Consider the following 21,736-nt stretch of genomic DNA (forward strand, 5'->3'; position numbering starts at 1 on the left):
TTAAATTCTATTTTACGTTTTACACCAACGTTTTGTCTTTACCTTACCACTTCACACACGTTAATTCTGCTAATTTAGAACAATAAGTAGTCACTATTATGATACTAAATAATTACATTAAGAATAATCTCTGCATGATCGCTTAAAGCATTCCATTTTTATCACCATGCACGTAAAACTAACAACAATTTTTTCACATACTACACAGTACGGGTCAAATAATGCAAAACAAAATACAGCAGGATCCTTAAATTGTGACAGATGATCCTTTAGATATCCTGATTTGTGCAAGGCTAATGTCAGTACATAGGAAAAACTTGGGAAAATAGTTTATTGTGTACTAGTGCCTGCAGTTTGTTTAAATTGTTTCTCAAGTAGAGATTGACATCACAGTTATTCACCAGAACTGGATTTGAAAATATTCTTACAAATTTCTTGAGCTATCAAAAGCCGTATACGGCTCATGGATGCAGCTTTTCCGTCGAGAAGCTTGGTATCACCAGATAAACACATTCCTTCTCCTCGAATTCGACGACCAAAACGTTTCTTATTTTTTCGCACTGACATAATTCTTTTCATTTATGACAAAGTAATGAACAGTTTGGACGGAGAATGCATCTCCAAATGTTCTTCTGACGGCATCAAAATCTGGTAAACTAATGTCTGACCAAGTGAAAATATATATTTCTTCAGGTTTTAAAGGTGAGGTGTCATGTTGAATAATCGGGTTTCTGCCTGGACGATATTTCAACTGTGTGACTCGTAGTCTTCTTCAGACGCTGTCTGAAACTGATTCCAGTGTGGAACGAGTCCGGCATTTACGCCTGTGTTCTGCAAGGCGCTCTCTCTGCGGTCCGCGCCGCGTCACGTGCTCTGTCCGTGGCATGCGCCGTCTGTATGCAGTCTTCCGGTCGGGAGCAGACGTGTCGCGCGCGAGCTCCTGATGTCTGCGGATGCTACTTCGGCTGAGGGTGTGGCGGATCGCCGTCCGGCGGAGAATACTTCGTCGGCGGCCTCATCCGGCCCCCCTGTGATGACCAGGCAAAGGCAACGCGGGAATGATCTGCTGAAGACCTCTGCAAGGACTTTGGATATCGCTGTGGACTGGACTCGTGACTCGTCGGGCGAAGATGACAACGGCCACCAGCAGAATAGCCGTAAGAGGGCTGGCACAGCCACCACTGGGGCGGACGAGGGATTTTGAAAGCCGCCAAAGAAGAAGATCTCGAAGCAGCCACAACAGCTGACGTGGTGCAAACGTCCGATAGCTATGACATCATCCAGGACGGCGGGGACGACGTTCAACCACACCAGCAGCAGCAGTGGGCGCTGCAGCAACCATCCCAGCCCCAGACGCAGCGGAAGGTGCACCCCATTGTGTTGCAGTTCAAGCAACTGCACACGTGTCTAAAGGAACATTGCAAGCAGTCGTTCACTGCCAAACAGACTGTGAGTGATACCCTCAAACTCAGCCTCTCTTGCACTGAGGATCATGTGCCTGTTATGGATATGGTTTGGCGAGAGGGTGTACCGATGTATACCCATCCGGCGGTCCGTCCACCGATCCTGAAGGCGCACTTCAAGCATGTTCCAGCGTCTCTCACACATGACGACCTGAAGGAAGAACTGGAGAACCTCGGCCTCGTGGTGACGGTAGTGGACTACCATCGTATGCCCGGGACCAATAAGCTCACCGGTCACCGCATCATCGTCCTGCAGGATACTCATCGGTATCGGGAGGTCTTACTGCTCACCAGAATTTACAATCTCTGCATCACAGTGGAACGTCTGCGGAAGTCCCGCGGCCCAGTCCAATGCTGCCGGTGCCAGTGCTTTAACCACGTGGCTCGCCACTGCACGCTATGTGCATAAGGTGTGGTGCAAGGATGAGCACCCTGTCAGTGGCCTGTGCGGAGGCAGCCATCCTGCCAATTTTTGCTCCTGCGTCAAGCACAAGGAGGCTAGCCGTCGGCAACGGGGTCTTCCGCCTGTCCAGCCCTCCCGACGTACCGATACCCGCCGGAGGCGTCAACCACCGCCCACCCGTCCGGACAACGACAAGCGCATGTGGCCCTCCCAGATGGAACGCCGGTCAGCGAGGATCCAGCCAGATGTCTCTGCGGCAGATGCACTGAAGTACGTCTTCTACCCCCAGGGCTACCCCGACTGCAGAGGTGCCAAGTGTACCACCATCTTCACACTGCCAGGGCTGCAAGACAACTTCTCCTCCGACCACAGCAGCGCCTTCAGTTGGCCTTCAGGGCATCTTCCAGCTGATGCATCACTTGACCTCAATAATGACTGAGTTGACCACCGGAATCGTCAACTTGCCTGCTACCATCGCCGCCACAGTTGAGGGGACGATCACACGCACCCTCTGGGCTCACACTGACGTCACCACTGTCGCCCAGCATGCCTTTACACCGCCTCCTGGATGATCTCCGCATCGTGGCGTACAACACAGCCAACCTCACGTACGACCTTGAGGAGCTCCGGCAGTTTTTGTTTGATCACGATGTGGACATTTGCCTGGTCAATGAGACCTATCTTTAACCAGGCATCCGCTCCAATATTGCCAGCTACCGATGCTTTCAGAACGACAGGCCGACACAGGGGGGCGGTACAGCGATCTTCATCGGCTCCTCCATCAAGCACTGTGAAGTTCAATTGCCTGCCATTGGGACTATCGAAGTCACTGCAGTACAAGTTGACACAGCCACTGGACTGGTCACATTTATGGCTGTTTACTAGAGCCCTCGATGCCAGCTACTGATCGATGATGCACTCCTCCTTCTCTGGACTACTGGCAAATATTTCATCGCTGGTGACCTGAACTGTAAACATGCTGTCTGGAATTCCTTGGTCATCAACATTAACGGGTGGCTTCTCCTCCAGGCCACTGAAGAAGTTCATGCATATGTCTGTGGTCTCGTGGACCCGACGTGTTATCCCAGCAGAGGGAGGCCCGACATTCTTGATATCGCCATTACCCGAGGGCTTAAATAGTTCCTGACGGCTGAAGTCATCGACGCCATGAACTCCGACCATCTGCCTGTTCTCTTTCAACTGGATGTCACCCCGGCGCAGAGTTCGGGCCGCCTCAATCTCAACCACATGGATTGGCACTGCTTCCAGCGGCAAGTTACTGCAACCCTGCAGCAACAGGTGGATGGCGTCAACGTTAACGAGGCATCTGCGGCTCAGTTGGCTGATACTATCACTGCAGCTCTGGAGGGGACGTCGCCCCGCCCCACCCCGGCACGTTCGCGACTTCCGCTCTCCCGGCGGAATTCCTCCAGAACATACGCACTTGTAATCGCCTCTGCAAGGACTGGCATGTCAACTGGGACCCAAAGCTCAGCGCCACATCAGCAGCCTGCGCCTTGACATCGAGGCGGCGATTGTCCAGACTAAGAATCAACGTTGGGAAATTGCAGGCGTTCACCCCAGACCCCATGCACTGGAATGCGGTCTGCTTCTCTATGAAACTCAACACGCAGTGCCCCCTCTTGCGACCCTGACTGGGACGGCCTATCTCCATGCTGATGAGGCGAATCTCCTCGCGGACGTCTTTCAGGAGAATTGTACTCCACTTCAAAGTGGTGCGGACCAGCTGCACATCGACCGGACTGAAGCAGAAGTGCAGACCATCCTCCACGGGGACGAGGAGGAGGACCACGCCAACATACCGCCTATTTCCGTTGCCGAAGTATGTGTGAACATCAAGGCTCTCCCGGCGTCCAAGGCTCCAGGTGTTGACAACACCACTGGCTGGGTCCTTAAGAACCTGCCGCTACTGGCGATTGTTCATCTCACTGCCATCTTCAATTGGGTTCTACGGACTCTCACCTACCCCTCAGCGTGGAAGCCCTCCATCATCATTGCTGTTCCAAAGCTGGGAAAGGATCGGAAGGACCCAAAAACTACTGGCCCATCAGTTTGCTTCCGCATATCAGCAAGCTGTTCGAGCGGCTTCTTCTTCACTGACTACGGGCCATCCTGGACATTCAGGAAATACGCCCACCTGAACAGTTTGACTTCCGCAACGGCCATTCCAGGACCCAGCAGATCGTCCGTGTTGTTGAGTACATCACTCGCGCCTTCAACAACCGTGAGTACTGTGGAGCAGTCCTTCTTGATGTCACCAAGGCGTTTGACAATGTTTGGCATGCTGGTCTGCCGTGGAGGATGGACCACCTTCGATTTCTCATTGCGTCATATCTGAAGCAACGAACCTTCGCCGTCTGCATTTAATCGGCCCTCTCCAACGCCAGGCCTATCATCGCTGGGGTGCTGCAAGGCTCCGTCCTGGGCCCCGTCCTTTACACTATATTTACTTCGGACCTTCCGACGTCGCCCTGTGTGGACAAAGCTGTCTATGTGGATGATATGATGCTCTACACCAGGAGCCGGTGGCATGCAACCATGCATTCCCGGCTGCAGCTGGCGTGCAATGATCTGGAACTTTGGGCGGCACGCTGGCGCATCTGTTTCAACCCCATGAAGACGCAGACCATCGTCTTTACGCGGAAGACAACGATTCCGGCCCCGCCCCTTTGCCTTTACAGGACCGCCCTTCTCTGTCAGAAGACTGTCCGGTACCTGGGCGTCATCATGGACGATCGACTACTCTGAAGCCGTGCATCGATGCTGTCCATACTAAGGTCCACCAGAGGATGGGCACACTGTACCCATTCCTCAATGAAAGGTCTGAACTCCTAGTCCGGAATTGCCTCCTCATTTTCCGGTTGTTTATTCGTCCGATTGTTGACTACGCGTGTGAGGCCTGGGGCAATGCGGCTCACACGCATATCCAGCGTCTCCAGGCACAGCTGGATAAGATCCTCTGCCGGGCATTTCATGTTCACCCGTAGTTCCCGCGTCGCTACCTCCACCGAGAAGCCGACGAATTGGAAGTGATGCTCTTTGCATCCAGAAGACTGCCAGCCGTTTCTACAGACGGTCGCACGCCTCTGCCATTCCCCTCATCCGAGAAGCTGGCGCTCCTCAAGATGCTTGTGACCGCTATCAGCAGCCCGTTGCATTCCTCGACAGCTGAGTAACCGGGGGTGCACCCAATGGACGCTGCTTGCAGTTCCTTCCTGATCAATATGATTTTATACTGCCGCATAACAAGGTGCAATATCACAAATAAAGAAGTTCAACACCAGCTCTGACCTCTGACGAATGCAGGCAATGCCGTCAGTTAAATCCTGTGCCGTTCTCCTCTCCCTGGGACTCGTGTCTGGCGGATGGGCCGTCGGTATGCGCACACCAGTAGGCCTGCTCCCCGACGAGCAATTAGGGTTCCGTAGAGGGCACTCAACACAACAGCAGCTGCTGCGGCTTTTGGGGCAGGCAGTAGGGACGCTAGAGCGAAGCGAGTACCTGGAAGCTTCTGGACGTCGCCGGCGCCTTCGACTGCGTATAGCACGACGACGTTCTGTACAAGCTGTTAGTGCATGTGGTGCCAGTGTCACATGAGCTGTTACTCTGCATTCGGGTTCCCACGCTTATTGCGGTTACGCCTTTGTTCTTCAAAATTTTGTGTGTGGCATCAGTAGTGTGTATCGATATTCGCACCGTGTATTATCTTTTGTCTAGTGCTTGTAGTTTACGGCTAGTCGGTGCGTGGCAGTCGGTCGGTTGGTGTGAATTAGCCAGGAAATCCCCGAGCGGCAGGCCCGCTGGCGGTCCCTATGCAGTGTCGGAGTGTGTGGGAGCTGTTCCGATTTGCTACGAGGTTCGTGTCTCACCGACCCAGCACATCAAGGTTGAGTGGTGATTTAATTACCGAAGCCAGTATGTACACATTGCGCCACTGGTTTTCTTGGTTGGCAGTTGGGGGTGTTCCCGTAAGCAACAGCGAGTGTTCCACTTGGTGAACGTTTGGCCACCATCCGGTGGAGTCTAACTGTATTTTGGTTATTTGAAGTCCAAGTACACCAACGGAATTATATGCCTAGTGGCCGTTAGCGTTTCGGTTACCCGTCATAGTCGCTGTTGTAAATTAAGGTAGTGTCCTTTCCTCACAATGTTGTCGCTGTCCAACACGTGTGTGTAGTTTTGACGGCTTATGTATATTTGGTTGTGGGCGGCTACGCCTTTTACATTTTGGCTTTGGAGTTCCTTGTGTACTGGTCGGTTGGAAAGCAAGTCGTCTTATCGGTGGGTCCGTTGACTGCCTCTTGGTTGAGTTGCCGGCGGATCGGATATAGTTCGGCTGACTACCTGTCTCTCCTAAGCGAACGTTAATATTTAAAGTGCAGACCGACCCCCGGAAACTTCTGAGGGCAGCTGGCTGTACTGTTTTTTCTTATTGATGTTTGATTGTGTATTTTAATGGCTCATAGCCGATTGTTCGAATTTGTATGCTTTTAGTTGTGTTTCAAATAACGGGCCTTCAGTCGTTTTAAAATTGAAAGTTCCTTACCTGTCAAGTCTTGCATTGTTTGGGCCCTCAGCCTCATTTAAAAGAAAATATTTAAAGATAAAGCCTTGGTTTCTGCCTTGTAAAAATTTATTGTAGTTGTGTTTTAAATCATGGGCCTTCAGCCGTTTTAAAAGTAAAATTCCTTACTTGTCAAGTCTTAGATTGTTTGAGCCTTCAGCCTGATTTGAAATATTGTTTAATGCTAAAACTTTGCGCTTTCTGCCTTTTGAAAATTTAGTGTAGTTGTGTTTTAAATCATGAGCCTTCAGCTGTTTTAAAAATGAAAGAGATTGTGCCCTTAAGCCATAAGATTGTGTGACATGTTCAGTCGATAGTTAAGCTCAGAAATTTGCGATGTAATATTTGGGCAACTAAATAACGAGATTGTTGGAGTCGAGTGTTACTGACAGCCGCTCATTTTTGGCTCCATTCCACAATTCCAACCACCTGTTCTGTCCTACGGTTTTAACCAGGCGTTTCATCGCATATCCGCCCGCTCCAGTCGTATCTGCAAGAATCCATCCGTGCGAGCCGACGCCAGTACCTCCCAGTGGAGCGGGATTACCACAGGTGTCCGTCCTCGGCCCCCTACTGTACAGCCTCTACATAGCCGACGTCCCAAAAACGCGGAGGGTGAATCTCGCGCTTCACGCGGACGACATCGCGCTGTTCGCGAAGAGTAGGAACGTGCAGCTGCTGCTTCGCCGCCTGCAGCTCGCCTGCGGTGAGCTTCGAGCTGGCGCCACCAAATGGCGGCTCAGATTCATCGCAGCAAGAGCCAGGCGGTGATTTTCACGCGGAAGGAGGTGCCACCTGACATTCGTGTTGTGCAGGTCATGGGTGGCACCATCCCATGGTCACGCACTGGTCGGTACCTCGGCGTTACATTGGACAGGCGCCTGACGTAGTAGGCGCACATACGGGAGGTGCGGGCAAAGGTGGTGGCCAGGTTGCGCCCTCTGTACCCGCTGCTCAACCCAGAGACAACACTACCCTCCAGACTGGGGCAGGCCGGTGTACCTGACACACATCAGGCCAGCTCTGAAATATGCCGTCGTAGTCTGAGGAAACCCGGCGGACACATTGCTGAAATAAGTCCCAAATGAGATGAGCAAAGCCCTCAGGCTTGCACTGCATCTGCCACGAGATTTCCCCTTGAGCGAACACCAGCAACCTGACGGAATACCGCCGCTAAAACAGTGCATCCGGAAACATGAAACGAGATTCTAACCGGAAAAGTGAGAGTCTGAAAGTCATCACTGGCTTCCGACCACACTGCGGCCGGAATTGCTGCGCGAGTAGCGAACAGGAACCAGCACCAAAAGAATCGACGAAGTCCAAAAATCTGTCAAAAAAAGCTCTTAACACAGATTACCATTACTGTAATGATTTTGTATCATAGTACTGTTTAGTTATTATTTTCAATTAACAAAATAAACTTATGTCAAATAATAAACTACAAAAACAAACTCAACTGTAAAACTTAAAACAGCATTCGAAACAAACCAAAAATAACTGAAACAAATAAGCAGGATAATAATGGAAGTTTGAATATTTTATTTAGTACTTTGAAAATAATCCGACAGCAAATTGGGTACAGTTTATTTTCCAAACAAGGTATATCAAATGGTTCAAATGACTCTGAGCAGTATGGGACATAACATCTGCGGTCATCAGTCCCCTAGAACGTAGAATTACTTAAACCTAACTAACCTAAGGTAATCACAGACATCCATGCCCGAGGCAGGATTCGAACCTGTGACCGTAGCGGTCGCCCGGTTCCAGACTGAAGCGCCGAGAACCGCTCGGCCACACCGGCCGGCAACATGGTATATCAGAATGTATGTTTAGTACACAGGGTGTGAAAGCTTATTTAATTTATGCTGTAACAATAGTTACCATTATTGAAAATAAATTACTTGTGGTGGGGTATTTTGCAAATTTTTCATTTTATTACAGAAATTGATCTTATAGTTTTCAAAAAAAAAAAAAAACCGCTTCATCTTTCATGTCAAGCACATCTTTTATATATCATGGTTCAGAAGATATTCCCTGTATCTCTAATATGCCATGTTACCTGTTACAAACTGAAAATGAAAAAAAAAACACGAAGTAATAAGTATTGCATTATTTTGACCAGTCTATGCACCCGCCCAACATTAATCGAGGTCATTTAATTACACCGGCGAATATTTTCTTGTTAGTTCCACCAACCACCGTTGTGGAGAACCACAACTGGGCAATGTCTTCTTCACTTACAGTACTTGATGGTCTCTTTGCTCTATAATCGACGAATGCTTTTGTGGTGTTGTCAAACAATACTGTTTCCTATTTACTCTCCTCAAATAGAATGCAAACTCACCCTATTCTATGTGTTTCTGCATGTGGTTTTATAACATTTACTTACAAAATTCTCCACTTTCCCCTAGTAACTTCTCACTACTGCTCTCTTTATTTAGTAAAAACGTTATTTACTGAAATAAGCCACTGTGGGGAAGCAGATGGGGTAGACATTAACCCTAGTAACTTTCGCAATATAGTTATGTTTATGTTTGTACATGATACTTTACATTTTGGAAGTCGATGTACAGTGATCTTCATGGTAGTGGGAAGTGTATACTCAATGTGACGCAATTTGCTGAACTGATGGACAACATGTAAAACTTTTAAAATACGAGTCTTTGTAAATGTCAAGCCTACCTCGTATAACTATTTATCATGCGTTCCACTTTATATACTTTTGACTATGCTGTAGTTTTATCAAATGTTTACGTCTTCTGAAACTATGTACTTGACATAATAATTTTTTAATTCGTATTCCTTCCATTCATTTATCATTTCGGATGAAGGCCCGGTGTGAAACACCACCGTTACTTGACAAAACTGCATTAATGTTTGTTTTATTGTATGACTGTGCAAATTCGTTTTGCTTAGAGCTGTTCCTACCCACTTAACTGGCACGTTGTTGGTTAACTAAATCTGCCTCCTCCTATGTATGAGACCCATATGACGTAATTTCGATTAATGAGGCACGTAATTCTGAATACAATGAAATTGGTAAATACTGTTTTATTTTTCCTTTAGGTGAACCTTCCCCAATCTCTGGTGGTTAGTGATTTTATTCCTCCTATGTAAATCGGCTTTATAATTAGGAAGGAGAGTTATTGGTCACTAAATATTAAATTTGTCGCCCAGGTATCATTCAAATCCTCTGAAAAATGTTGCAGATTCTGCGTATTCGTTGTTTTTGACACAAGAATAATTTTCCGTTGAAATGACTGGTCTTCTAGTTGCTGCTCAGAGCGTACTCGATTCTCTTGTCCCATTGTAGATGTGACAGAAGAACCGTCAGCTGAGCGTTTGATTTCTGGTAATCAATCATCGTACGGTGCAGGAGGGTGAACATGATAGGTGGCATTCTGTTCTGATTGGTTCTTTGTATGAAATGCGCACCATTCACATGATACCTGTTGTCACTCGCTTTAATGACAGCAGAAAAGTGTATGGGAGGTGCGACAGACGGAGCTGCGTTGTCCCACCCCGAGGAATCGTCACTCACTCCCGCGTTATTTACAGCAACGATTGTACAGGAACACTGTCAGAAAGATGAAAAGGTCTTCTAAAAATATTAACTGCGGTTGTCTTTCACCACCTTAGCTGCTAGTTGACTATAAATAGCAAATTTTCACATACAAGAAAGCAGCAACCGAACTCAGAACTGGCTACAGTCGAAATACCAACAAATAATTTTCGCCTCCGTGATCTCAAGATACGCAGTAGATGGTCCTCACATATGTATATGATGTTCCTCTGATGATTAAGCGAAATTTCAATTGTGATGTCACTGGCATATTTATCGATTTGAGATAGGGAGCTCTGGCTGAAAAGTGACTGAGTCCATAGTTACAAGCGAACATTTTGAATTTAATGCTTGTTACAAATATCCGAGGGGATATCAGCTGCAAATGCGTACGAGCAAAATAGGTAATCTCAAGTTGGAACTCCCTCATGTTGAAACCCTTTGTATTCTATAAATATGTTTGGCATGAAACATATCAAGGCTGAAGGAAACAAAATCCGTTACCACCGAAAGTAGCTGCTGTTGTGAGATATCTTGCTTCGACGCTACAAATACATAGCCACGTTACAGGAACTAATATGGATAGACATCAGCTAAACAAAAAGTATATGGCAACAAAGCTTAGGAACAAATTACAACAATTTGCTGAAAGTAATATTATACTACTTTAAGGTGAAACTGGCTCGTGATGTTACTTTACGGTTCCAAAAATGGTCTTCAGCTCTGGCCTGGTCCTGAATCTAGTGAATGATACATAACTTCGGTCATTTTCAGAATGTCGAGTGTGTATTTTGAGCAGCGACTGCAGACACGGTGGTGAAACAGTCTTGAAGTATTGTTGATGCTCCGGATATTCACTGGGTGGAGCCACAAGGTTGCTTATATCCCCGTTAGCGGGCTGGACGTCAGACGCAAGAGCCACATAATCCTTATTGTTAGAGCTCTCTGTGGCGTCTGACCATGACTATTTTGTACCTCTGTGGAACCTGGCCTTATCGCGTGCTACACTCTCCGTACATGGCTGCGTCTCGTAGAGTCTGGAGGAAACAGGGAAACCATTTACGTTAACGAAGATAAATGGAATGTCTTACGTCAATAGGATGTCTGTCACATAAGCAGTGTACACCACACGATGCTTTAGTACCTGTGTTGTTCAGAGAAGTGCTGTGAGCGCCTGATGGGATGGCGACCGCTCGCGATAAGAAATAAATTTGGGTTCGAGACACGATTCAGCACAAATGTTCGTAGCTATCATTGCATTATATACATAATGGTTATCAACATTCGCAATTACAAACACATTTTATGGATTACAAAACGAATGTAGTCGCCGCAGTGTCTGTTCCTTCGGACATGCGTGCAAATTTGCATCAAACGTTTGAACAACACCGGCACTACCATATCATATTTATCCGCGGACACCGGGCAAGTGACTTTCAATTAAAATGTCTTCCCTATCCGGCAATATATATAATGAATGTCCGAGTGCAGGTCGTACAGACATGGTTGATGGCATATCGAAGTTTGGATCTGGCCATAAGTTGTGTTCAGACAATGTAATCGTAAGGTGATCGTTCTCGATAATCGGCATACCTCAGTTTGAAACCCTGGCCAACACAAATTTTCATTCTCCTCATTCAGTTATACTGCTGATGGTTTTCCATAATGGCAATAGCGAATACATGTCATGTACAGTACACCAGTTTAACTAAGAGGGGAGGAAGCAAATCAGGCTGTGTCCGCTTAGATTTGCACTGCAAATCTGCGGTGATATTGCTTTAAAACAGTAGCTTGGGTTCTGACAACGGCCATAATTTTGTTGTCTCCCGACAGGTTGTTTCAGCCCGCTACGAGTTCCTCTCCTGTGCCAACCTCTTCACGTCAGACCACCACTTGGACCCAACGTCTTCACTTATTTGTTAGAAGAATTCAGTCTCTTTCTTCACTCAGTACCCTGTAGTAACCCTGAAGTTGTTCTCTGAAGTCTTATCAGATATCCAGTCACCCTGCTTCGTCTTTTGGTTTTTCTACGTATAATTTTCTTCGTCGTTTCTGCCGATCTTCCCATTTTTATCATTCTGTCTAATTTCCAAAATCCTTCTGCAGCACCGCAGCTCAAACGCTTAGATTCCGTACTTTTCCGCTTGTGCTATTTCTTTTTATAGCGCTCTTGCTTCGCCTGTCACGTTTATTTTGCTTCCAACACAGCAGAATTCCTTCACTTGGTCTACTCCGTGGTATCCAATTTTGACGTCGTTTATTGCTAAGACTATTTCTGATACTCCTCATTACTTTCGCCTTTCTTCGGTTTACTCTTAGTTCATATTCAGTGCTTCTTAGACTAACCATTCCATTCAACAGCCGGCCAGAGTGGCCTTGAGGTTCTAGGCGATACAGTCTGGACCCGAGAGACCGCTACGGTCGCAGGTTCGAATCCTGCCTCGGGCATGGATGTTTTTGATGTCCTTAGGTTAGTTAGGTATAATTAGTTCTAAGTTCTAGGCGACTGATGCCCTCAGAAGTTAATTCGCATAGTGCTCAGAACCATTTGAACCATTCAATAAGTCTTGCAGTTCTTCTTCCATTTCAGCGACGTCAACAGCGAATATTATTATTAATATCCTTTCACGTCGTGTTTTAATCCCACTTTTAAACCTTACTTTTAATTTCACCTGTTTTTTTATTATTGATTCAGCAACAGTAATGAGAGACTGCACGAATGTCTTATACTCGTGTTCACCTGTGCATTCTTATTTTTCCCCTTTTGGTTCTTGTAGATATTGTATTTTACATCTATATCTACATGACTACTCTGCAAATTAAAAATTAAGTGCCTGTCACGGTGTTAATCTAACGGCCTTCTTACTGTTTCTCTACCGTTCCACTCTCCAACAGCGTGCAGGAAGAACGAACACTTAAATATTTTCGAGCGATGTCCGATTTTTCTTATGTGATAGCACAGAAGTTGGGAAGGAAAACATAGGTACATAGGAGGTAGCTGCGAAGAAACCATGGGTAACAGAAGAAATACTTCAATTGATTGATGAAAGGAGGAAGTATAAACATGTTCCGGGAAAAACAGGAATACGGAAATACAAGTCGCTGAGGAATGAAATAAATAGGAAGTGCAGGGAAGCTAAGACGAAATGGCTGCAGAAAAAATGTTAAGACATTGAAAAAGATATCATTGTCGGAAAGACAGACCCAGCATACAGGAAAGTCAAAACAACCTTTGGTGACATTAAAAGCAACGGTGGTGACATTAAGAGTGCAACGGGAATTCCACTGTTAAATGCAAAGGAGACAGCAGATAGGTGGAAAGAATACTTTGAAAGCCTCTGTGAGGGTGAAGATTTGTCTCATGTGATAGAAGAAGAAACAGGAGTCGATTTAGAAGAGATAGGGGATCCAGTATTAGAATCGGAATTTAAAAGAGCTTTGGAGGACTTACGGTCAAATAAGGCAGAAGGGATAGATAACATTCCATCACAATTTCTAAAATCATTAGGGGAAGTGGCGACAAAACGACTATTCACGTTGGTGTGTAGAATATATGAGTCTGGCGACATACCATCTGACTTTCGGATAAGCATCATCCACACAATTCCGAAGATGGCAAGAGCTGACAAGTGCGAGACTTATCGCTCTATCATCTTAACAGCTCATCCATCGAAGCTGCTTACAAGAATAATATACAGAAAAATGGAAAAGAAAATAGAGAATGTCCTAGGTGACGATCAGTTTGGCTTTAGGAAAAGTAAAGGCACGAGAGAGGCAATTCTGACGTTACGGCTAGTAATGGAAGCAAGGCTAAAGAAAAATCAAGACACGTTCATAGGATTTGTCGACCTGGAAAAAGCGTTCGACAATATAAAATGGTGCAAGCTGGTCAAGATTCTGAAAAAAGTAGGGGTAAGCTATAGGGAGAGACGGGTCATATACAATATGTACAACAACCAAGAGGGAATAATAAGAGTGGACGATCAAGAACGAAGTGCTCGTATTATGAAGAGTGTAAGACGAGGCTGTAGCCTTTCGCCCCTATTCTTCAATCTGTACATCGAGGAAGGAATGATGGAAATAAAAGAAAGGTTTAGAAGTGCAATTAAAATACAAGGTGAAAGGATATCAATGATACGATTCGCTGATGACATTGCTATCCTGAGTGAAAGTGAAGAAGAATTAAATGATCTGCTGAACGGAATGAACAGTCACAGTCTAATGAGTACACAGTATGGTTTGAGAGTAAATGGGAGAAAGACGAAGGTAATGAGAAGTAGTAGAAATGAGAACAGCGAGAAACTTAACGTCAGGATTGATGGTCACGAAGTCAATGAAGTTAAGGAATTCTGCAACGTAGGCAGTAAAATAACCAATGACGGACGGAGCAAGGAGGACATCAAAAGCAGACTCGCTATGGCAAAAAAGGCATTTCTGGCCAAGAGAAGTCTACTAATATCAAATACCTGCCTAAATTTAAGGAAGGAATTTCTGAGGATGTACGTCTGGAGTACAGCATTGTATGGTAGTGTAACATGGACTGTGGGAAAACTGGAACAGAAGAGAATTGAAGCATTTGAGATGTGTTGCTATAGACGAATGTTGAAAATTAGGCGGACTGATAAGGTAAGGAATGAGGAGGTTCTACGCAGAATCGGAGAGGAAAGGAATATGTGGAAAACACACATACGGAGAAGGGACAGGATGATAGGACATCTGCTAAGACATGAGGGAATGACTTCCATGGTACTAGAGGGAGCTGTAGAGGGCAAAAACTGTAGAGGAAGACAGAGACTGGAATACGTCAAGCAAATAATTGAGGACGTAGGTTGCAAGTGCTACTCTGAGATGAAGAGGTTACCACAGGAAAGGAATTCGTGGCGGGCCGCATCAAACCAGTCAGTAGACTGATGAAAAAAAAAAAAAAAAACCAGCACAGATCATTTCTCCCAAAGTATATTTTCGATTTCAGAGGCGGAAGATGATGATTGAACTTTCATGAGAAGATCCTACGACAACAATAAACACCTTAGTATTAGTGATTGCTACTTTCTGATCTGTTTCATGATAATGCAAAAAGAGCTACCTTTCATTTAATTGTTTTGATATCCTCCATCCTATCTGATGTGGATTCCACATATCCCAACAATACTCCATATGAGAACGGAGAAGCGTGGTGTATACAGTTTCTTTAGTAAGCCTTTTGCCCCTTCCAAGTGTTCTGCCAATATATCGAAGTCTTTGGCTTGACTGCCCCACAACATAATCTATGAAGTGTCCACCCCCGCTAGCTGAATGGCCTCTGTAATAAAAAACTGAGTGGAAGGATCACCAAACGAACTTTATCGGATGACATGTGACGTCCGCAACGACCAAAAACAAGGAACAACAACGAACAAAATGAAGGGAAAAAAAGTGGTCAGTGCGACAGAATGTCAGTCCTAAGGGCGCGGTCTCGATTCCCGGCTGGGTAGGTGATTCTTCTCCGCTCATTGAGTGGGTGCTGTGTTGTCCTAATCATCATCCTTTCATCCCTATTGACGCGCAAGTTGCCGAGGTGGCGTCAAATCGAAAGATTTGCACCCGGTGAACGGTCTACCCGACGGGAGGCCCTAATCACACGATATTTACATTTATCTATGAGGTCGTTCCAATTTATGGTATTGTAATTTTAGTCCCTCTGTATTTAGCTGAATTCACAGCCTTAGATTTGTGTATCTCAACAATTTCCACTTTTCGCACCATTCAGATATCTTGCCTAAATCATTTTGTAATTGGCTCTCATAATCTAATGACTTTACGAGGCCGTAAACGACAAACAATCTAAGAGGCTTGCTGAGATTGTTTCCTAAATCCTTCACGTATGTCAGGAACAGCAGAGATCCTTCCCCTGGGTAACGCCAGATATCACTTCCGTTTTATACGATGATTTTTCATCAATTCCTCCGAACTGTTTCCTTCCTGGAAGTAAATCACGCATCCATCAACAGACGGGATTCCGTAGGTATGAAATTTGATGAGAAATCATTTGCGAAATTTGGTGTCAATAGTTTTCTAGAAATCTAAAAATATGCAGTCAGTTTGTGATTCCATATTGATAACACATACCTTCGCGTGAATAAAGAGATGTTGGTATTTTCAAGTAACGATACTTTCTGTAGGCATGTTGGCTATTTGTCAATAAACCTTTTCTTCGAGGTAATTCATCAGGTTCGAACAGAGTATTTGCCCCAAAGTCATTCTGCTGATGTTGATCAGCGATACGGGTGTGTAACTCAATGGATAACGTCTACTGAAAACTGCCTCATAACATGTCCAAGGATATTGAAGTTTTTATGTACACTACAGAAAGAAAAACACGACTGCCATATAGAGAACGGAGGAAATGTGTGTTTAATAGAGTTGACGCAGAAATTGTACGTCCGCGCAATTTGTAAACAGCGTGATTTGCATGCCAGGCTCAGCTGAGATCGCGTACACCTCGTTACGGCACACGAACCGTGTGCACAAGTCGCATCGTTTCTGTGCGTTCAGCAGCACGTTGAACTCAGTACGCATAACGCTGACGTCCGACAGCACGCTTCGTGTGCAAAACTTGCCCAGAATGTTGCAGTTAATAAATTCTATCATTGGTACTGTTCGCCCTAAAGTGGAGTACATTAAACAGCAATAGCAGTGCAACTCAGTTCGGCGCACCAAAACCCTTCATTTACCAAACGCCCTTTTACCACGGAAGGAGTCACGGTAAAGGGCCAATACCCTTTCTAACTTTTAAGGACAGATCATCGAGTGATTTGGGGCCGGGACCACCCTATTATGAACAGCTGGTGTCCACAACTTTCTGTGGTAACTACTGTATACCCCTTCTGATCATTAAAACTAAATATGGCCTTCCCGTTTTGCACTTGGCAGTGATCAGATTATGGAGGTTACTGTTTTCCTTAATGCAATGTAGCAGAAAGTACGAGCAACCTTTCAAGTTAAACCTACAAGAATTTTTTTACGTACTTGACTCGAAGGCCTACGTACTTCCTTGTTAGCGGATCGTGCCTACAATACTGGTGATCCAGTGGTCAAAAGCCGCAACGCATTGTTAAATTCATGACTATAAAATATTACTTTTTCGTAGGATTACTTATTCCAAATTGCAAACACCTCCGTACATCCGTCTTCTTGTGGACACTGGGCTATTATATCTCACACCACGTATCAGTAATATCATCAGCTGTATTTACTGTTTCTTTATATGCGATCGGTATCGGTATTACAATACTCTGCTTCTTTTCCTTTATTCTCGGAGATCGCGTTGATAACGGGAGTCGTCACCATACTAACTGAAGGTCCAGAAACGATCGGCGCCCACAAAACATCGTATCATCTAAGGTATTGTAACCGGACACAGGTAACATATGAATAAACCAGTAATTTCAACGGATGTGTTATTGTTACTATATATAATCGTAACGAAAGCATGTTACGTTTCAGATTGCGTGTTATTCACAATCTGAACTTTCTATCTTAATTGCCTGCCACTCATAAAGGACACCGAAAAATATGTGAATTATCCCAAACCAGTCACTTCACCTTTCTGATATAATGCAAAATGATATTTCTTTCCCTCCACCACAATTTAATGATAGAAGTACTACCATAAAAACAGTTATTAAACTGTAGAATTATTGAACAATGAACCTGATGTCATGTAGCTGTGCTGTGTGCGGACAGAATACGGAGCAATTGTTCTTGTAATCAAAAAATGGAAATGAGCGTACGGCACTGTTATCCGGGAGTACCCCATTCGGGGAAGTTCGGCCTCCGAGGGGAAGTATTTATTGCATTCGTCGTCACATGGGGCGGACTAGTAATCAAAATCATTCGGTATAGTTTTAAACAGATATTCCTCGGTTTTCTCCTACGTGAGGTATTGGCCCGATATAGACTTCCAGCTTCCAATCAGTTTGAATTTGCTTGTATGTGCATGACAAACAAATCTGATAATTGCATGTCAGGGTGCGTCATCTATCACTTGGGCTAATCTACTACGTACTTACAAATGCAGATTACAGTCTCCCCCATTCCGTTACACCAGGAGATTGTGTGTGACTCCATAAAGCAACAGCAGAATTTCCTGTCCTCAGCCATTCCCCCTTCCCCACCACCACCACCACCACCACCACCACACGGTGATGCACACCTACTAGTAGATAATGATTCCTTTACCATAAAATTTCAGTAAAAGAAGAGGAACCAGGAAAAGAGAAAACAACGAAGAAATTATTCGGATGAGACGGATATCAGTGGATGCGATGTACATTGCAGGGAAACAAATGATAACAATCTTAGAAAAGTTGGATGATTTACTCAAGAGAGCTTCACCATTCCAACAATAACACGTTGGTCCCCCTCTGCCCCTACACAAGCAGTTATACAGCTTGGCATTGATTGTTAGAGTTATTAGTGGTCTTCATCTACATCTACATATATACTTCGCTAGCCGCCAAACAGTGTGTGGCGGAGGGCACAATTCGCGCCAAAGTCATATTCCCCCCTATGTTCCACTGGCGGATCGCGCGAGGGAAAAACGACTGTCTGAACACCTCAGTACGAGCTCTTATTTCCCTTATCTTTGAATGATGATCATTACCCGATTTGAAAGTTGGTGGTAATAATATATGTTCTACATCCTCGGTGAAGATTGGATTTCGGAATTTAGAGAGCAGCCCCTTCTGTTTAGAGCGTCATCTATCTGCAAGTGTGTCCCACTGCAAACTTTCTATGAGATTTTTAACGCTCTCGCGAAGGCTAAATGTACCAGTCACGAATCTTGCCGTTCTTCTTTGGACCTTTTCAATCTCTTGAATCAGACTCAACTGGTAATGGTCCCATACAGACGAACAATACTCTAAGACTGGACGAACTAACGTATTGTAAGCTACTTCTTTGTTGAAGGACTGCATCGCTTCAGGATTCTACCAATAGACCGCAATCTATAGTTCGCCTTACCCGTTACTTGTGTAGTCTGATCATTCCATTTGAGAACAGTTCGAATAGTCACACCCAGATACTTCACTGATGTTACCGCTTCCAAAGACTGATCATTTATATTGTACTCGTACATTAATGGGGATTTTCGCCTTGTTATGCCCAGTAGATTACACTGACTAATATTGAGAGACAACTGCCAGTCATTACACCACTCATTTATTTTCTGCAAATATTCATTGATTTGTTCACAACTTTCGTGTGATACTACTTTCCTGTAAGCTACAGCATCATTGGCAAACAGTCCAAGGCCGCTGTCAATACCATAAACCAGATCGTTTGTGTAAATCGTAAAAAAGAGTGGACCTATTATGCTGTCCTGCGGCACACCCGAAGTTACTCTTGTTTATGTTGAAGTTACCCCGTTCAGGACGACATACTGCTCCCTGTCCGTTACAAAATTTCTATCCAACCTCATATGTTATCGGATAGACCGTAAGCGAGCACGTTTTGTAGCAAGAGAAAGTGCGGAACTGAGTAGAACGCCTTTCGAAAGTCGAGAAATATGGCATCAACCTGGGTGCCGGTATCTAGAGCCTGTTGTATATCATGCACAAGGAGGGCCAGCTGTGTTTCGCAAGACCGCTGTTTCCTAAAACCGTGCTGGTTTCTGCAGATGAGCTTCTCAGTCTAGGAAGGTCATTATGTCTGAACACAAAATATGTTCCATAATTCTACAACTAATTGATGTCAGTGTAATTGGCCGGTAATTATGTGCATCCGATTTTCTACCCTTTTTATAGTCTGCTATGACCTGGACTTAGAGAAAGCTTTTGACAAGGTTGATTGGAATACTCTCTTTCTAATTCTGAAGGTGGCAGGGGTAAAATACAGGCAGCGAAAGGCTATTTACAATTTGTACCGAAACCAGATGGCAGTTGTAAGAGTCGAGAGACACGAAAGGGAAGCAGTGGTTGGGAAGGGAGTGAGACAGGGTTTTAGTCTCTCCCCGATGTTATTCAATCTCTATATTGAGCAAGCAGTAAAGGAAACAAAAGAAAATTTTCGAGTAGGTATTAAAATCCATGGAGAAGAAATAAAAACTTTGAGGTTCGCCGATGACATCGTAATTCTGTCAGAGGCAGCAAAGGACTTGGAAGAGCAGTTGAACGGAATGGATAGTGTCTTGAAAGGAGGATATAAGATGAACATAACAAAAAGCAAAACGAGGATAATATAATGTAGTCGAATTAAGCAGGGTGATGCGGAGGGAATTAGATTAGAAAATGAGACACTTAAAGTAGTAAAGGAGTTTTGCTATTTGGGGAGCAAAATAACTGATGGTGGTCGAAGTAGAGATGATATAAACTGTAGACTGGCAATGGCAAGTAAAGCGTTTCTGAAGAAGAGAAATTTGTTAACATCGAGTATTGATTTAAGTGTCAGGAAGACATTTCTCGAAGTATTTGTATAGAGTGTAGCCATGTATGGAAGTGGAACATGGACAATAAATAGTTTGGATAACACGAGAATAGAAGCTTTCGAAATGTGGTGCTAAAGAAGAATGCTGAAGATTAGATGGGTAGATCACATAACTAATGAGGAAGTATTGAACAGGATTGGGGAGGAGAGAAGTTTGTGGCACAACTTGACCAGAAGAAGGAACCGGTTGGTAGGACATGATCTGAGGCATCAAGGAATCACCAATTTAGTATTGGAGGGCAGCGTTGAGGGTACAAATCGTAGAGATGACTACACTAAGCAGATTCAGTAGGTTGTAGGTTGCAGTAGGTACTGGGAGATGAAGAAGCTTGCACAGGATAGGGCAGCATGGAGAGCTGCATCAAACGAGTCTCAGGACTGAAGACCACAACAAAAACATGACCTGGGCCTCCTTCTAGTCCCGTGGAACTTTCCGCCGTTCCAATAATCTCTGATAGATGACGCATAAGAATGCTGCTATATTTGTAGCATAGTCCTGAGAGACATTCTGAAAATTCTGTACAATTGAGGAGTTAGATCGTGATAATCCGAGCTTGTTGTAGAGCCCTGCCCATTATTCGCCAACCGTTCTCAGCTGTAGAGACCCGGTTATCTTGCTGTGGAAGTTAGGGTTTGGCACGCACGAATCCAAGCAGAAGAAACCCTGGCAGTGTTTGGGCGGGCATTATCTTGCAGCAATATCGTCGACGTATCGCTATACTGTAAGGTTGCGGCGGATGACAAGCAATGGGACCCTGCTGTGAAAAGAAGTCGCGCTCTAAACCATCACTCTTGGTTGTCGGACCGTACGGTGGGCGAATCTCATGTTGGTGTGCGACCTCTGTCCAGTCCGTTTCCAGACACTTTCTTTCGTCCTGGAATCTCATTATCGGGAGTAAAACTGTCTACAGAGCCCCGATGATAAGCGCAGACTTTTCTGGAGATTCCCTGGACAGCGAACGATACCAATCTAGGAAGCCTGACTACCATGAATGACAGTCTGGGCATATCTTTGCTTGCCATTCGTGGCGTCCTTGCAGCCCAGATGCATGTAGGCTATATTCTACGCCCCACTTTTCTGTCTTTCATAGCGAGTCTCCTGGATTTGCATTTCAGTAAGGTAATACCTGCCCAAATAAAAACGAGGGTGTCTATTGCTTGTCTTCGTGTTTATCGAACACTACTTGACCAGAATGCCTGCCAGATCATTTCTCAGTTGGGAACGTTTGGAGCATTATTGGCAGGGCCTTCCAACGACT

The sequence above is a fragment of the Schistocerca gregaria genome, chromosome 1, assembly GCF_023897955.1.
Source record: "Schistocerca gregaria isolate iqSchGreg1 chromosome 1, iqSchGreg1.2, whole genome shotgun sequence".
Classification (NCBI taxonomy): Eukaryota; Metazoa; Arthropoda; class Insecta; order Orthoptera; family Acrididae; genus Schistocerca; species Schistocerca gregaria.